Raw genomic sequence first — 9733 nt, forward strand, 5'->3', positions numbered from 1 at the left:
CGCGAGAGGCAGGTCGGCCGGCCAATCAAGAGCGGGTGCCCGCCTTCCCAGCCAGGGGGCTGGAATGGGGGCGTGGCCGCAGTCGGCGTGCCGCACCAATGGCACGGGAGGTGGGCGGAGACACGAGGGCCACTGTCCTCCTCAGCATGCCAAGTTTCCAACTGAAAGGCGCGTGACTCTTGTGTATGCGAGGGGAGGAGGCGTGGCCATCCCGGACCCAAGAGCCAGTCAGAGGTGAGCGCTGTAGGGAAAGGGGCGTGGTCTTCCTCCAGGCGGCCAATGAAAAGGAGCGGTCCGCGGGTGCGGCGCTCCCTGTGGGGTCTCTGTAGTAGATCTCCGCGCGTGGCTTGGCAGCCCTGCAGTACTGCCCTGAGGCGCGAGGCGGCGGGTCCTCGCTGCGGGGCCTTGCGGGCTGCACAGGGCTCCGTGTCGGTGCAGAGAGGGCCGGGCCCTCCTGCCCTGGGAGCATCAGAGCCCACTGGAGACGGCTTAGGGTGCGTGTAACCTCCAATCAAATCGGGATACTACTGGTCAAGCCCCCAGCCCACTACTCCTGCACAGCGCTCCTTGGGAGATTCGAGGTGACAGGGTGGCCCTAGCAACGCGGTGGACCCGCGGTCTGCAGGCCTGAGTGCCCTCAGCTGCTCACGATCCCGTGGCGCCACCTGCCGGCCCTCCCAGATGTCCTGTAATGTTTTCTAGACCTCAGCGATCTCCCCAAAGTGTGCCCAAGTAAAGCGTGGGGAAGTTAGCGGGCAGCTTCCCAGACTTTAGTCATAGGAATTCTCATGCAGTCGTGCTATAATCACAGAATGAGACTGGGCCTGTTTGTTGTCGTTGTTGTTTTTACGGGCACCCAGGCAATTTTGGGAAATAGGAAGGGGAGAAAGCTCATAAAAGCTGCTTTTGTTTTTGTTTTTGTTTTTGTTTTCGAGACAGGGTTTCTCTGTGTAGCCCTGGCTGTCCTGGAACTCACTCTGTAGATCAGGCTCAGATTCACCTGCCTCTGCCTCCCGAGTGCTGGAACTAAAGGCCTGCGCCGCTACTTGTGTATTGGTGGAGACAGACTCTGGAGCACAGGTCACCAAGATCCTCGAGTCCATTGCATCGAGAATAGATCTGGTAGCAGAGTAGTTGCCAAATTGAACCTTTTGCCTCACAACTTAAGCATTTTTTAAAATGTTTCCCATTCTTACTTTGTATTCTGTAATCACAGTAGTATTTTCCACCCAATGCATTTTTTATAATATCTAAGACAATTAATTCCCGGGCTCATTTCAAAGGCTCCTTACCAACCGCTCCTCTTTTATGCCTGTCCCCTTACCTTCCCCTGGGCTTGCAGCTAGTGACTTGTCAAATGAGGACCAGTCGCCCCCTTGTTTGAACACTCCCCCTGAACCTCACCCGCTGTGGAAAACACCCAGGTACCCAGATCGCCAACAAGGTGCCACAAGCTCTGCTGCCACCCCTACCTCTGCCCCTGGCAGGCTTTCTCCTGGCTGTTTCTCAGTCACTGCAGGGGGATTCTCCCCAGGGCCTTTGTGCTTGCTGTCTGTTTCCTGTGGGTGGGACTCAACTTCTTCCAGATGCCAACATAGCCCCCTTTCAAGGCTTCACTCAAAGGCCACCATACTCCGTCTCTCCTTTAGTTTTCTTCAAAGCAAAGATCTCTTACTAGTGCTATAGGTAAAGTATTCATTTGGTTAAGAATCTTTCCTTTCTCAAGAACTGTGTCTGCATTGTGCAGGACTATATCACCACGGTCTAGGACAACCATAGTCACCACATCATGTGAAAGGGGTTAAATAAAGGAACTTTAATTATTTTAAATAAATATTCAACTCTACTCTTAGCCCCTGATTTCTGACGCTTTTCTCCTACTTCCATATTGCTATATTGAAAAAATTAGTTCAGATGAAGAAAATGATTCTTAGGTTTGTTTGTTTGTTTTTTGAGACAGGGTTTCTCTGTGCAGCTTTGTGCCTTTCCTGGAACTTGCTTTGGAGACCAGGCTGGCCTCAAACTCACAGAGATCCGCCTGCCTCTGCCTCCCAAGTGCTGGGATTAAAGGCATGTGCCACCACCACCTGGCCGATTCTTAGGTTTCTTTTGTGTGGCATTTAAGCTGCTGGCAGTGGTGCACCTTTAATCCCAGCAATAGGGGAGAGGGGTGGGAGGGTGGAGTGTCTCTGTGTTTGAGGCCAGCCTGGTCTACATAGTGAATTCCAGGACAACCAGGGCTACACAGAGAAACCCTGTCTTAAAAAAACAAACAACAACCAAAGAAACAACGAGGGAAAAAAAAAGAGTGGTGTTACAGTTTTTAAGTTGGGATTTGTAGGGATATTAAAGACAAACACAGTCCTTCTAAGGTAGCTGATTGAAAATGGAGTCTTTTTAACTTAATAGAAAATGTGACCCCGAGTGTGCTAAGAGAGAAGGAGGTTAAAGGTTCTGGAATATTGAATGCACAGTTTGGAATGGGAGTGTGGAGAGAGGAGGAAGTACTTGCCAGACCTACAGACATTTCCTGTGCACACAGAGAAAGCAACAGCCAGCGAAGTGTGGTCTTAGCAGCCTAGAAGCTAGTGAGAAGCTCAAGACTTGAGAAAAACAGACAGGGACCTGCCCAGCAGACACCACAAAACAAAACACTCTCCGATTCTCCGGGGGGATTGCTGAGTGATTTATGTCCTCCGTGACGGGCACAGACTAGGACCCCGTGTGAATACTCAAAACACAAAAAAAACAGTGTAGACACCCGAGGCAGCAGCTTTTCCTTCTGTGAGAGCTGTCCTTCAGGTCTGGAGGCTTTCGAAGCTCAGCGATCTGCTTTTCCTTGGAGAAAGGCTGCGGGGTGGGTTTGTAGTAAGTAGCTCCAGTTGGGATAGGGGTGTCCCGACCTGTCACTCTAGGGATAGAAGACAAGGTCAGTGAAGTCATAGGGCATCTCTTCTGAAATTTGGAGGGAAAAATAACACCACAAACCCCTAACTTCTGACCACATTTTACCTCCATAAAAAAGCTACTGAAGGACTGAGATTCTTAAAGGGTGGCCACGAGTGTCCAACCTTTGCTTCATTTTGACTTTGCCTGACCTTGAATGAGTCATTCAAGCGAAGTCAAAACCTCCCTGCAAACACCTGCCCTAGCTAAACTTCCCTTCCCAGAATTCTTCACTAGAAAATAAGCGAGAAGAATGACAGCTCAATTTTCTTCTGTGCAGAAGGAAAATTCCCAAGTCTGCAGGTTCGGGAACTGGTTCTGTAGCCAGACCCAAATGTCTCTCCAAGGTTGAGGTATGGGATTTTCTAAAAGATTGCAAAAAAATAAAAATAAAAATGGTTCTCTATACATTTTGTCAACATAATGTCTAATTAATAGAGAATATTTTTGTTCTGAAGTTTGTGGGTTGTAAAAAGCATTCAAAGTTAATGCTCTAAATGGGATTTGGGGGTTGGGAGGTAGACCCCAAGGCCTTGAACATCTAAGCATATGCTCTGTTGCTAAGGCTCACTCCAGCCAAGAGTGACATTTGAATGCCACCAGAACACAGTCTTCAGAGGAAAACCAGGAACTAAGAAAACACTAGAATTACACGAACTTGCCCTAGAATCCAATCTGTTGGCCCAGAGGGATTTCTCAGAAGCAAAACTCTGCACTTGCTTAAAAACACAGGACCCTTTTAGGCAAAAATGAGAATTTTTCACGAGTTAACGAAAATACTCAGTTAAAATAAAATCTGCAGCACACTTACCACCTCAAGAGGCCTTGCAGGCTTTTGCTTAGAACTTTCCCATTTCCCTCCTTCTTCTAGATGTTTTCTGGCCTTGTTACCGGGAAGAAAAAGGAAAATGTGGCTTTTTGGCAGTTGTGAGAAAAGATCTCTCCTTTGAAAAGGATCTGACTTCTTTGTTAAAATCTGGTCCTCAGCTACCCAAAAGGAAGTGGGCATATGAGAAGCCTTATGCAGCCTTAGGAGGGCCCATTGCCTCTTCTTGCTTGGCCTCCTCCCTCCTCTTCTTCCTCCTGTCTCCCACTTCCTCTGGTCTGAGTCCATCTACAGTAAGGACTTGGCAGATGAACAGTACTCAACACTTTTTAAAATCACATTTCCAGGAGCTGGGGATGTAGCTCAATTGGTAGAGTGCTTTCCTCGTATCTATGAATCCCAAGGTTCAGTTCCCAGCACCCCAAAAAACCAGGCTTGACCTAACATTGGAAGATAGAGGCAGAAGGATCAGAAGTTCAAGGTCATCATCAGTTACGTAGCAAGGCCAGCCTGGGCTGCATCAAGACTTTGTTCCCCAGCCCACATTTGGTGGGGTGAGGGTAGAGTAGGTAAGAGATAGGGTTGGAATGGACTGAAGAACCAGCACCAGGCCGAACTGTATGACTCTGAGCCCTCCATGAGAACCTCAGCTGCGTGCCTCCCACAGCAGAGCAGGAACCTGTGTCTCTCTCAGGCTGGCTAAGTCCGCTCCCACAGGCTGTGAGTCCCATTTTCTGAGGAGGAAGCCAAAACACATAGAGGAAGCCAAAACACACTAGTCAGTCCACCACCTCTCCCCAGGCAGAGACAAAAACGCTCACAAAATGCAAGTACAAAGTTCTGCCGCTCTCTCCAGTTCCTCTAAAGCACCTGCACATTTTAACGATTGATTACTAAGCTGAAGGTTTAACTTATTTCTTATCGCTCTCTCAAAGCATTTCTTTCTGTCTCTGTGTATCTGTGTGTGGATGTCAGCATGTCTATGTCACCACGTGTGTGGCAGTCACATGACCACCTCTGGAGTCAGTCCTTACCTTTCCATCTTGTTTAAGACAAGGCTTCGTGGGGGTTTGTTTGTCTTCTCCACTGCAGACACCAGGCTAGCTGGCGTGAGCGTTGGGCATGCTCCTGGCTTCACCTTCCAGGTCCTAGGAAAAACACTGGGATTACAGACAGAGGTGTCACTGTGTCACACTTACACGGCGACTTTACCCACTAAGCCATCTCCTCGGCCTTCCATTTTGTTTTCTTATTTACGTACTTATTCATTTGAGACATGTACCCCAGGGTCTCACACACCTCAGGCTGCCTTTGAACCTGCCATGTAGCTGAGGATGACCTGGAACTCCTGATCTTTTCATCTCCACCTTTTGAGGGCTGGAATTACAGGCACACACAACCATACCCATGTACGTGTTGCTGGTGATCAAATCCAGGGCTTCTTGTATACTAGGCAAGCATTCTATCAGTTGAACTACATTCCTCAGGCCCTGCTTCTTGAAATTTTAAATTAAAAGTGTTATATTTATTACCCCATTTCTTTTTTCTCACTTATTGATAGATCTATCCGTTTGTGGTTATTGCTTCTCTAATGAGTTCTAAGCATAGTCCCAGGCACTGAAGAGCTACAATATTTAATTGGCAGTTGCCCCAAGATGAATATGCTGATATGCATCTGTAATCTTAGCACTCAGGAGACTGAGGGGAGAAGATCCCAAGTTTGAAAGTTTGGGGCCATCCTGGACTATACCGTAAAACTCTACCAAATCTTACCCCCTAGCAAAACAAAACAAACAAACAAACAAGCTTCCCAGTAAGGAAACTAGCAACCAGTGGCTACACAAAAGGACAAAGTGTCATCTTAAAGGATGCCCAGCTACCAAGGAGGCTGAGGCTGGAGGAGCCAGAGTTCAGTGCCAGAGTAGACAACAGGGGCCTTGTCTCAAAAAACAAGGAAGATACAAATAAACTGAGGCAGGCTGGAGAGACGGCTGAAGAGCACTTACTGCCCTTCCAAATCATCCCAAATTCAGTTCCCAGAAGCCACACAGGGAGCTCACAACTACCTGTAACTCAGCTCCAGGGGCCCAACACCTTCTTCTGACCTCCACAGGCACTCAGTGTCCTACATTCATGCAGACAGATACACATAAAAAAACAAAAGATTTGAAATGGTTTTAAAAGCTGAGGAGAGCATCGTGGTTTTCAAGTTGCTCCTTGAGCAGTAGGGGTTTTAGATCAGGTGTAGGAGAGGTCTCTGTAACTCTCAGAGTTGGGAGCTGAGACAGAAGGATCACAAATTCAAGAGCATTTTGGTCTCAAAAGAAAGAGGGAAGGAAGGAAGCTAAGCAGTTGGAGGGGAGAGGTCAGCCAGTAAAGGGCTTGACCTGTAAGCAGGACAGCACACGCTAATCTCTAGACCCCACGTGTTAAAAGCCAGGGATAGTGTTGTGTGCTTGCCACCCCGACCCTGGAGAGATGAAGACAGATAGAAGGATGGAGCTTGATTGGCCAGCCAGCCTAGCCTACTTGGTGAGTTCCAGGCCACTGATAGGCCTTATTTCAAAAATTAATTAATTGAGAGAGAGAGAGAGACAGAGACAGAGACAGAGACAGAGACAGAGACAGAGAGAGAGAGAGAGAGCAGGTGGATGGCCTCTAAGAAACAAAAACAACACCTGAAGTTGTCCTCTTTATAGTTCTCTCTCTTTCTCTCTCTCTCTCTCTCTCTCTCTCTCTCTCTCTCTCTCTCTCTCTCTCTCTCACACACACACACACACACACACACACACACACACACACACACAGGTTTTAGATTTGTAATGTAAGAGTTATTCTAAGAAAGGTTCACTTGCTTAGGGTACATTATGACACCTTAACTAGGTATTACTTAGGGACTGACCGGCTTCACCAGCAGAGAATCACCTTCTTACTGTCCTGAAGGCTTGACATCCTAGATCAAAGTCGAGCAGGATGGGTTTATGATGATGTTTTCTTCTCAGCTTGGAAACAGACACTTAGTCCTCACATACCCGTCCTCTGAGGCTGTGGAGGGAGTCAGCTCTCTGGCACCTTCTCATACAAAGACACTAGTCCACTGAATCAGGATCCAACTCTTATAATTTCATTAACCTTTATTTACTTTGTTAGAAATTCCTCCTTGCCAGGCAGTGGTGGCACATGACTTTAATTCCAGCACTCAAACTCAGAGGCAGATGGATCTCGCTGAGTTCAAGGCCAGCCTGGTCTACAGAGCGAGTTCCAGGATAGCCAGGACTACACAGAGAAACCTTGTCTTGAAAAAACAAAAAAAGAAAGAAGTTCCTCCTTCCTTTCTCTCTCTCTTTCTTCTCTCTCCTCCTCAGCCTCCTTTGCTTCCTCTTCCCCTTCTTTTTCAGTTTGGTGGTTTGGTTTGGATTTGAAAAGGAGTTGTACTATTTACCTCAAGCTGGCCCCAAACTCTCAATCTTCCTGCCTCAGCCTCCCAAGTGCTGGGGTTACAGGCATGTGCTACCACATCTGGTTAGAGTGTCCATTTTAAAAATATAGCCATATTAAAAAGGGGAGTTATAAACTGAGGCTATTCTCTGTCCCACCCTGTCCCGCAGCTGCTTCCAAGTAATCACTCAGAGGCTTATATTAATTATAAATGTTTGGCCAATGGCTCACACTTATTACTAGTTAGCTCTTACATTTTAATTAACCCATATTTCTTATCTATGCTTTGCCATGTGGTTCATGGCTTGTTACCTCATTTTCTACAGGTTTTGCTTCCTCAGTGTCTGCCCCAACTCCACCCTTCTTCATCTCCAGTTAGATTGTACTATTTTGGCTATTAGCGAAAACAACTTTATCAACCAGTGAGAGCAACACATATTCACAGCTTGCAGAAAGACCGTCCCACAGCAGGAGTGACATAAATATGAATACCTATTGAAGGGACAGAGAGAAAGATGGAAAACCATACTAGCCAATGGGAAAGTAGGGGTAAGGCTGGCGAGGCAACACTAACTTTAGAACAGTTGGGAAGTCAGTTCCATAGCCCGTGAAAAGGACCAATGGGATTGTTGGGAATTGTTGGGGTTGGTCTGTAATGGGTTGAATACCAAGTTTTAGAGCTGCGGTTTTACTGTATAGGAGTCGGGAGTCATGAGAAGTTCTCAAAAAACTGTGTTATAGAAGATCGGACTGGTGGGTACCAGCACAGTGGCATCAAGGCCAATGGTTTAGGAGTTTAGGGAACTCCACTTTTTGTTTATTCCTGTGTGTGTGTGTGTGTGTGTGTGTGTGTGTGTGTGTGTGCGCGCGCGCGCATTTGATGTACATATTTATGCGGGGGTATGCACATATGACTAGAGAATATGTACACACTTAAAGGCCAGAGGTCAACACTGGGTGTTTTCCTTTATCACACTCCACTGAACTAAGGCTCACTAATTCAGCAAGGCTGCCTGACCAATGATTCCAGGGATCCAACTGTCTCTGAATGTCCAGCACTGGGGTTACTGACCAGCTCCGCCACACCTGACTTCTACAGAGGTGCTGGTGATCTGAACTCAGGTCCTCATACTTGTGGGCGAGCACTTTACTGACTGAGCATCTGCAAGTCCAAATTTGAGGAACTCCTGCAGAAACCATCTTCACAGTTTACAAAGCACTTTCTCATGCACAGTCCTGTGTCACTTAAGGATGTGGATACATCCTGAGTAATGAGTCACTGGGGCACTTTGTCACTATGTAAGTGTCAAGTGCACTTAAACTGACCTAGATGCTGCAGGTTAGTCACTCCATGTGGCCTCTTGTGGCAGGTTTGAGATGTGAGGCTCTACCAGACTCAGGTAGCATATTGTCTTCCAGTACGCTTTTTTCTTAAATAAGTAAAAGGAATATACCTCAAAATAACAACAAAAAGTATAGTAAAAAGCTAGGCATGGTGGCACTCAAGAAGCTGAGACAGGAGAATGATGAGTTCTAGGCCAGCTTGGATCACAAAGCAAGAGCCTGCTTCAAATATATAGATATATGAGATCAATAAAGCCAGGAGCATAGTTATTAGTTCCCATTACCAGGCATCACGTACTGCATGGAATCGTGTGTACTCCACTGCTCCATGAGTGGCAGGGGGTAGGTCTGCTTATTCCTGCAGCATCACAAACATGCCAGCGGTGTGCTGTCCTGTGACATTTGACATGTGTTACCAAGCAATGGGAATTGTCCGGCTCCACATTATAATCTTTTTGAATGTGTGGGTCTATGTGTGTGCCCATGTGGATCTGTATGCATCACATGCTTACAGGTGCCCTCAGAGACCAGAGGACATTTGATCACCAGGAGATGGAGTTACAGACGTTTGTGAGTCACCTGATGTGGGTGCTAGGAACCGCACCCAGGTCCTCTGGAGGAGAAGCACTCTAGTGCTAAGCCATCTCTCTAGCCATCTCTATTACAGTCTTAAGGGGCCACCATCATGTCTAGTACATCCTTGACCCAACTGTTACTTCAGGGTACAAAGATCTGTTACTTTAAATTGCCCCTCACGGTTAGAATACGCCCCTTCTCCAGCCACAGATAGGACAGGAACAAAGACCAGTATCACATGCCACAAGAGTCCCCAAGAGACTAGGATGGGACACCATAGCTTCCATTCAGGAAGTCTATACCGGATCACAAGCTGCTGTCCCCAGAGTCCCAATAGGAATTAGGAATTTCAGAACAAGCATGCAGCTTCCCAGGTTGGCCTAGACTCCTGGTCATAGGCCAGGGTTCCTGATATAGTCCATTTAACTCTTAAAAATATTTAAGCTGAGGCTCTGTGCCCATTGTCCCTACACTAGGGAGACTGAGACAGGAAGATCATCTCACATAGCCTGTCTCAAAAAACAAAATAGGGACTGGAGGGTTGACTCAGGGGGTTAGAGTGCGTGCAGAGGACCCAGGTTTGGTTCCCAGCACTCACCTGAG

General features: G+C 47.2%; 1 long non-coding RNA gene across 1 annotated transcript; it reads right to left on the reverse strand.

Moving 5' to 3' along the window:
- Positions 1-2239: 2239 nt before the first annotated feature.
- Positions 2240-6188, reverse strand: LOC119088093. The gene is made up of 4 exons (XR_005091679.1): positions 5839-6188; positions 4807-4932; positions 3758-3829; positions 2240-2911 (listed from the first exon to the last, which is right to left on the reverse strand). It is a non-coding gene; the product is annotated as an uncharacterized LOC119088093 (long non-coding RNA).
- Positions 6189-9733: the final 3545 nt, after the last annotated feature.

Source organism: Peromyscus leucopus, chromosome 1 (assembly GCF_004664715.2).
Source record: "Peromyscus leucopus breed LL Stock chromosome 1, UCI_PerLeu_2.1, whole genome shotgun sequence".
Lineage (NCBI taxonomy): Eukaryota > Metazoa > Chordata > Mammalia > Rodentia > Cricetidae > Peromyscus > Peromyscus leucopus.